The sequence below is a fragment of the Triticum dicoccoides genome, chromosome 7A, assembly GCF_002162155.2.
Source record: "Triticum dicoccoides isolate Atlit2015 ecotype Zavitan chromosome 7A, WEW_v2.0, whole genome shotgun sequence".
NCBI lineage: Eukaryota > Viridiplantae > Streptophyta > Magnoliopsida > Poales > Poaceae > Triticum > Triticum dicoccoides.
Window position 1 is genome coordinate 506,521,521 of NC_041392.1, and position 8,826 is coordinate 506,530,346.

Here is an 8,826-nt window from a genome sequence, read left to right on the forward strand (position 1 = left end):
CTTTATTCTACTAGATCAAGATACTACTAATAGGACCGAACTAAGAAAAACGGTAAAGATAGGAGTTGTGGTTGTGATACGATACCGGGGCACCTCCCCCAAGCTTGGCAGTTGCCAAGGGGAGTGCCCATGCCCATGTGATTATGTCTCCTTGGTTGGTGAAGAAGGTGGCGGTGTTGTTGATGATGCGGGCTTGTCATCCATCTCCCAAGGCATAGGTTCACCATCATAGAAGGATGATCGAGTCTCCGGAATCCTCGAATCTGCAGCCAAACTCATTCTTTTGAATCTATATTCATACTCACAGTTTTGGTTTTGCAGGTCATAGATTTGGGCTTGGAGGTGCTCGATCTTCTCATATAGCTTGAAGATGGCCTCCTCGGTGTTCTTGGCATCAGGCTTGTAGTTGTTAGTGAACTCCGCGAGCATCATGTGGCTAGCGTTGATTCCACGCTCCACCATCCCGTGGCACTTGAAAATTTGTTTCTCCATTGTTTCAAGCGTCGTCTCCACACTTATGGTTCCCTTTGGTCCCTCAACATCGCGGATGTGCAACAACCCATCACGCATCTCAATGGTTTGAGGGTGTCGTAGCACCTCCGCGAGGTAAGGGTTGATGACCTTCTCGAAGAACTTGTCCTTGGAAGCACTTGGGGACGTCATGATAATCTAGATCTGTCAGAAAAACAGCTCGAAATAAAAGACAGGAGATTTTTGCGTGATACGGGAGTCAAAACCCCCGGGAGATTATATAATGAATTTTTACCGACCAAAATACGTAACATGCAAGAAAACAGAGTCCGGAAGGCACACGAGGTGCTCACAAGGTAGGGGGGGCGCCCACCACCCTCGTGGGGCCCTCGTGTCCTTCCCGGACTGCTACTTATTTTTCTATTTTTCTAAATATTCCAAAATGGAGAAATATTGCCTTAAAAATTGTTTTGGAGTCGGTTTGCTTACTGTACCACATACCTATTCCTTTTCGGAGTCTGAAACGTTCCAGAAAGTGTCCCTTATGTATTCCTCCAGGGTTACAGTTTCAATAATATTGGTTTCAACATTTATGGCATTACCTGAGATATACTGTTTGATTCTTTGACCGTTTACCACCTTCGGATTTGTGCCTTCGAAGTTGTTGATTTTTATGGCACCGGAACGATAGACCTCTTCGATAACATAGGAGCCTTCCCATTTAGAGAGAAGTTTTCCTGCAAAAAATCTTAAACAAGAGTTGTATAGCAATACATAATCACCTACATTAAACTCACTCTTTTGTATCCTTTTGTCATGCCATCTTTTAACTTTTTCTTTAAACAACTTGGCATTTTCATATGCTTGGGTTCTCCATTCATCAAGTGAGCTAATATCAAATAACCTCTTTTCACCGGCAAGTTTAAAATCATAGTTGAGCTCTTTAATAGCCCAATATGCCTTATGTTCTAGTTCGAGAGGTAAGTGACATGCTTTTCCATAGACCATTTTATACGGAGACATACCAATAGGATTTTTGTATGCAGTTCTATAAGCCCATAATGCATCATTAAGTTTCTTGGACCAATTCTTTCTAGACCTATTAACAGTCTTTTGCAAAATTAATTTGAGCTCTCTATTGCTCAACTCTACTTGACCACTAGACTGTGGGTGATAAGGAGATGCAATCCTATGATTAACATCATATTTAGCAAGCATTTTACGGAAAGCACCATGAATAAAGTGTGAACCACCATCAGTCATTAAATATCTAGGGACTCCAAACCTCGGGAAAATAACTTGTTTAAGCATTTTAATAGAAGTGTTATGATCAGCACTACTAGTTGGAATAGCTTCTACCCACTTAGTAATGTAATCAACAACGACTAAAATATGTATGTATCCATTAGAGGAAGGAAAAGGTCCCATATAATCAAAGCCCCAAACATCAAACGGTTCAATAACAAGTGAATAATTCATAGGCATTTCTTGACGTCTACTAATGTTACCAATTATTTGACATTCATCACAAGACAAGACAAACTTACGGGCATCCATGAAGAGAGTATGCCAATAAAAACCAGATTGCAATACCTTATGTGCGGTTCTATCTCCAGCATGGTGTCCTCCATAAGACTCGGAATGACACTTGCGTAGGATCTGTTCCTCTTCATGCTCAGGTACACAACGTCTAATAACACCATCTACTCCTTCTTTATAAAGATGTGGGTTATCCCAGAAGTAATGTCTTAAATCATAGAAAAACTTTTTCTTTTGCTGGTATGTGAAGCTAGGTGGTATAAATTTAGCAACAATATAATTAGCATAATCAGCATACCATGGAGTACTACGAGAAGTACTTATAACATTTAATTGTTCATCAGGAAAGTTATCATTAATAGGTAGTGGGTCATCAAGAATATTTTCTAACCTAGACAAGTTGTCTGCAACGGGGTTCTCAGCTCCCTTTCTATCAACAATATGCAAATCAAATTATTGTAGCAAGAGAACCCATCTAATAAGTCTAGGTTTAGCATCTTTCTTTTCCATAAAATATTTAATAGCAGCATGATCAGTTTGAATAGTTACTTTAGAATCAACAATATAAGATCTGAACTTATCACAAGCAAATACAACTACTAAAATCTCTTTTTCAGTAGTAGCATAATTTCTTTGAGCATTGTCTAGAGTCTTACTGGCATAATGAATAACATTTAATTTCTTATCAACTCTTTGCCCTAGAACAACACCTACAGCATAATCACTAGCATCACACATAATTTGAAAGGGTAAGATCCAATCAGGTGGCTGAACAACAGGTGCAGAGACTAATGCTTTCTTAAGTATTTCAAATGCTTCTACACAATCATCATCAAAGACAAATGGTATATCTTTTTGCAATAAATTAGTCAGAGGCCGAGAATTTTTTTGAGAAGTCTTTAATGAACCTCCTGTAAAATCCGGCATGACCAAGGAAACTTCTTATACCATTGATGTCCTTGGGACATGGCATCTTTTCAATAGCATCAACCTTGGCTTTATCAACTTCAATACCTCTTTCAGAAACTTTGTGTCCCAAGACAAAACCTTCATTAACCATAAAGTGGCACTTTTCGCAATCAAGACAAGATTGGTTTCTTCACATCTCTGCAAAATTCGATCAAGATTGCTCAAGCAATCATCAAAAGAGGAACCATAGACGGAAAAGTCGTCCATGAAAACCTCACAAATCTTTTCACAAAAGTCAGAGAATATAGCCATCATGCATCTTTGAAAGGTAGCAGGTGAATTACATAAACCAAAAGGTATATGTCTATAAGCAAAAGTACCAAAAGGGCATGTAAAAGTAGTCTTTGATTGATCTCTAGCCGACACAGGTATTTGAGAGAAACCAGAATAACCATCTAGAAAGCAATAGTGTGTATGTTTGCATAATCTTTCTAGCATTTGATCAATAAAAGGTAAGGGGTAATGATCTTTCTTAGTAGCTTTATTTAATTTGCGGAAATCAATTACCATCCTATAACCTGTGATAATTCTTTGTGGAATCAATTCATCTTTATCATTAGGAACAATAGTAATACCTCCCTTTTTAGGGACATAATGGACAGGACTTACCCACTCACTATCAGTGACGGGATAGATTATACCTGCCTCCAGAAGTTTTAGTATTTCTTTTCTTACCACTTCTTTCATTTTAGGATTCAGACATCGTTGAGGATCACGAACTGGTTTGGCATCTGCTTCCAAATTTATTTTATGTTGACATAGAGTGGGACTAATGCCCTTAAGATCATCAAGAGTATATCCAATAGCAGCACGGTGCTTCTTCAGAGTTTTCAATAATGTTTCTTCTTCATGCTCTGAAAGGTTAGCACTAATAATAACAGGATATATCTTCTTTTCATCAAGATAAGCATATTTAATATTATCAGGCAAAGGCTTAAGCTCAAACACGGGATCACCCTTGGGTGGAGGAGGATCCCCTAAGATATTATGCCCATCAATATTATCAGACAAGAGATCTTTAACAATAGCAATATTTTGTTCTACTTTAACTTGCTCAGGAGGTGTATAAGTTCTAATACTGCTTTTACGAACAACAGTTGAAGCTTTAGCATGATCCTTTAATTCTAACAGGGAAAGGTGGTTTCTCAATATAAGAAGTAGGAACAATAGGATCATTATAAGTGACAGTCTTTTCTTCAACTTTAATAGGTGCAGCTACTTTACTTCTATGGGAGGATGATATTTAAACCACTTCTCCATAGGGAGATCAACATAAGTAGCAAAAGATTCACAGAAAGAAGCTACTATCTCAGAGTCAAGTCCATATTTAGTGCTAAACTTACGGAAAATATCGGTATCCATAAAAGATTTAACACAATCAAACTTAGGTGTCATACCTGACTCCTTACCTTCGTCGAGGTCCCAATCTTCAGAGTTACGTTTAATTCTATCCAATAAATTCCATCTGAATTCAATAGTCTTCATCATAAAAGAGCCAGCACAAGAAGTATCGAGCATGGTTTGATTATTATGAGAAAGACGAGCATAAAAACTTTGCATAATTATTTCTCTTGAGAGCTCATGATTGGGGCATGAATATAACATTGATTTAAGCCTCCCCCAAGCTTGAGCGATTCTTTCTCCTTCGCGAGGCCAGAAATTATATATATAATTCGATCACGATGAACAAGATGCATAGGGTAATACTTTTGATTAAATTCCAACTTCAATCTTTTATAGTCCCATGATCTCATATCATCACATAGCCTATACCATATCAATGCGTCTCCCTTCAAAGATAAAGGGAAGACCTTATTCTTAGCAAAATCATCGGGTATACCTGCAAGCTTAAGTAATCCACAAACTTCATCCACATATATTAAGTGGTCATCAGGATGCTTTGTTCCATCTCCTGTAAAAGGGTTATCTAGCAGTTTTTCTATCATACCCGAAGGATACTCATAAGGAATTTCATTTTCAATAGGTTCAGTAGGTTGGGGAGCAACTCTTTGATCTACTGGATGGGGTGAAGATACCCCGAACAAGCCCCTCAGAGAATTACTTTCCATAGTAACAAGTGACACTAAATTTCAGCACACTATATAAATTTTTCCTTACCAAATTCTACTTACCAAAGGCGCTACACTCCCCGGCAACGGCGCCAGAAAAGAGTCTTGATGACCCACAAGTATAGGGGATCTATCGTAGTCCTTTCGATAAGTAAGAGTGTCGAACCCAACGAGGAGCAAAAGGAAATGATAAGCGGTTTTCAGCAAGGTATTATTTGCAAGTACTGAAATAAGTGGTAACAGATATTTTTGTGATAGGATAGGTTGTAACGAGCAACAAGTAACAAAAGTAAATAAAGTGTAGCAAGGTGGCCCAATCCTTTTGTAGCAAAGGACAAGCCGGAACAAACTCTTATAATAGGAAAAGCGCTCCCGAGGACACATGGGAATATCATCAAGCTAGTTTTCATCATGTTCATATGATTCGCGTTCGATACTTTGATAATTTGATATGTGGGTGGACCGGTTCTTGGGTGTTGTTCTTACTTGAACAAGCATCCCACTTATGATTAACCTCTATTGCAAGCATCTGCAACTACAACAAAAGTATTAAGGTAAACCTAACCATAGCATGAAACATGTGGATCCAAATCAGCCCCTTACGAAGCAACGCATAAACTAGGGTTTAAGCTTCTGTCACTCTAGCAACCCATCATCTACTTATTACTTCCCAATGCCTTCCTCTAGGCCCAAATAATGGTGAAGTGTTATGTAGTCGACGTTCACATAACACCACTAGAGGCTAGACCACATACATCCTATCAAAATATCAAAAGAATACCAAATTCACATGACTACTCATAGCAAGACTTCTCCCTTGTCCTCAGGAACGAACGTAATTACTCACAAAGCATATTCATGTTCATAATCAGAGGGGTAATAATATGCATATAGGATCTAAACATATGATCTTCCACCAAATAAACCAACTAGCATCAACTACAAGGAGTAATCAACACTACTAGCAACCTACTAGCACCAATCCCGGACTTTGAGACAAGAATTGGATACAAGAGATGAACTAGGGTTTAGAGATGAGATGGTGCTGGTGAAGATGTTGATGGAGATTGCCCTCTCCTGATGAGAGGAGCATTGGTGATGACGATAGTGATGATTTCCCACTCTGGGAGGGAAGTTTCCCCGGCAGAACAGCTCTGCCGGAGCTCTAGATTGGATCCGCCAAGGTTCCGCTTCGTGGCAGCGGAGTCTCGTCCCGAAAAGTTCCTTCTTATTTTTTCTCATCGAAAGACCTCATATAGAAGAAGATGGACGTCGGAGAGCCACCAGGGGGCCCACGAGGTAGGGGGCGCGCTCTGGGGGGGGGGGACACCCCCCACCCTCGTGAGCAGGGTGTGGGCTCCCCGACCTTCATCTTTGGCGTGGATTTTTCTTTATTTCTTTTAAGACATTCCGTGGAGTCTTAGGACTTTTGGAGTTGCGCAGAATAGGTCTCTAATATTTGCTCCTTTTCCAGACCAGAATTCCAGCTGCCGGCATTCTCCCTCCTTATGTAAACCTTCTAAAATAAGAGAGAATAGCCATAAGTATTGTGACATAAAGTGAAATAACAGTCCATAATGCGATAAATATCGATATAAAAGCATGATGCAAAATGGACGTATCAATCATCACCATCGTCATCACCAACGCTCCTCTCATCAGGAGGGGGCCAATCTCCATCAACATCTTCACCAGAACCATCTCCTCTCAAACCCTAGTTCATATCTTGTATCCAATTCTTGTCTCTATGTCCGGGATTGGTACATGTAGGTTGCTAGTAGTGTTGATTACTCCTTGTAGTTGATGCTAGTTGGTTTATTTGGTGGAAGATCATATGTTCAGATCCTATATGCATATTAATACCCCCTGATTATGAACATGAATATGCTTGGTGAGTAGTTACGTTTGTTCCTGAAGACATGGGAGAAGTCTTGCTATTAGTAGTCATGTGAATTTGGTATTCGTTCGATATTTTCATGAGATGTATGTTGTCTCTCCTCTAGTGGTGTTATGTGAACATCGACTACATGACACTTCACCATTATTTGGGCCTAGAGGAAGGACACCATAGGCTACATTGGTGCTTCACCATTATTCGGGACCCCCTACCCGAGATCCGCCGGTTTTGACACCGACATTGGTGCTTTCATTGAGAGTTCCGCTGTGTGATCGACAAAAGGATCGATGGCTCGGCTGCAGATCAACTGCGACTTCGGCATCTTCGTCACCAGCTTGACTAGTCACCTTGGTTCGACCAAGAATTGCGCCTCATGTTCGGATCACCATGTCCGGACGAGAGCCTTCATCAAACATCAACTCTGATCTCTATCAAGAACACGAAGGAATCATCTATGGAGCTCGGGGGCTCAACGTCAACATTGCCTTCAAGCGACCGTGCTGTTTTTCTGGACATCAAACTCGTATCTGCCACCACCACCTCCTCGAGTATCGCTTTGACGATCACTTTAGTGGAATTGTGCGGAATTGAGTCTACAACAATCCTGGAAAATTTCGTCCAGTTCCGATGGAGGAATCTCTAGCAATCCACGATATACCGGAGCCCTGTCAAATCTGGACGGGAATTTGGATGAGTTTAGGGCGTGGTGTCCAGCTTCTAACTCGGACGTCCTTTGGAAGATCCAACCGTTGATCGGTTGCGGAATTCCTATATCTACCACCTCTCAAAATTTCGGCTCGATCCGACCGTCCAAACTCCGGGAACCTTTCGATTAGTGCATCACTTTTCGGATCTGTTTTCTGCGCGAAAACGAATCCGACCCGAATTCATCTTTTTTATGAACAGGATTTCGGACATACCTTTTGAAGGAAGTTTTGTATGGGGTATTGTGTTTTGTTCCCGAACACATCCCACTAACTGTAAGATCTTTTGAACATGATCTTCAACATCATGCTCGTGTGAAACCAGTCCGGCAATATTACTCGACGACTGCCGACCTGCGCTAGACACGTTGTCACTTTAGCCGAGCTCAACTTCTTCGGATCATCATCTCGGCAAGCCAAACAAGAGTCCGGCATTGCGAAGGATAAATCATCACCAACATCGCCGCTCCACGGATTACACGGAGCGGGCATACCGGCATCGCCGCACGGTCGCTTCATCAAGCCAGCATCGACCACGTCACGACCTGCATCGACAAGGCCGCACTATTGCTTCTTCAAGCTGGTGTCCATCACGCCGACCTACTTCGACTCATCGGCTGACATCGAGGCTTCGACATCTCGGCTGGACCGGGGGCTTCGCCATCTCTTTATCAACCTACTCCGGACACTTCGGCGTCACTAGCCGACCAGCTCCATCACGTTAGCTGGGCCGAGGGCTTTGCCTCGGCGAGTCAACCTTTACAAGCATTGCCATGCCGTCGTTTTATCGCCCATCAGGCAATGGGTGTGCGGAGCAGGTCCCAATTTTAGGAATCACCTTCCTTCGGATTGCTACAACAAATAAACCAGGTGCTATTAATCCCAGTATTTTTTGCTTGTTTGGGTTCATTTTTCCCAAGGAATTATTACTCTGGTTTGTCCGTCATGTGTACACAGGTCTATCAAATGGTGGCTGCATTAACGACAGTCGCATGGTGGTTCGGTCAGTTTCCGTACATAGTCCGGCGAACGCCGCACTCGGAGCTCGGACCGACCTGCGAATTCAGGCTTTGCCACGCCTTTACCGCATCACGTCGACGCCCTGCATCGACTTGACTTCGGCGCCAGGCCATATTTCTTTTATTACTCACTTTGCATAAATTATTTATTATGCAAT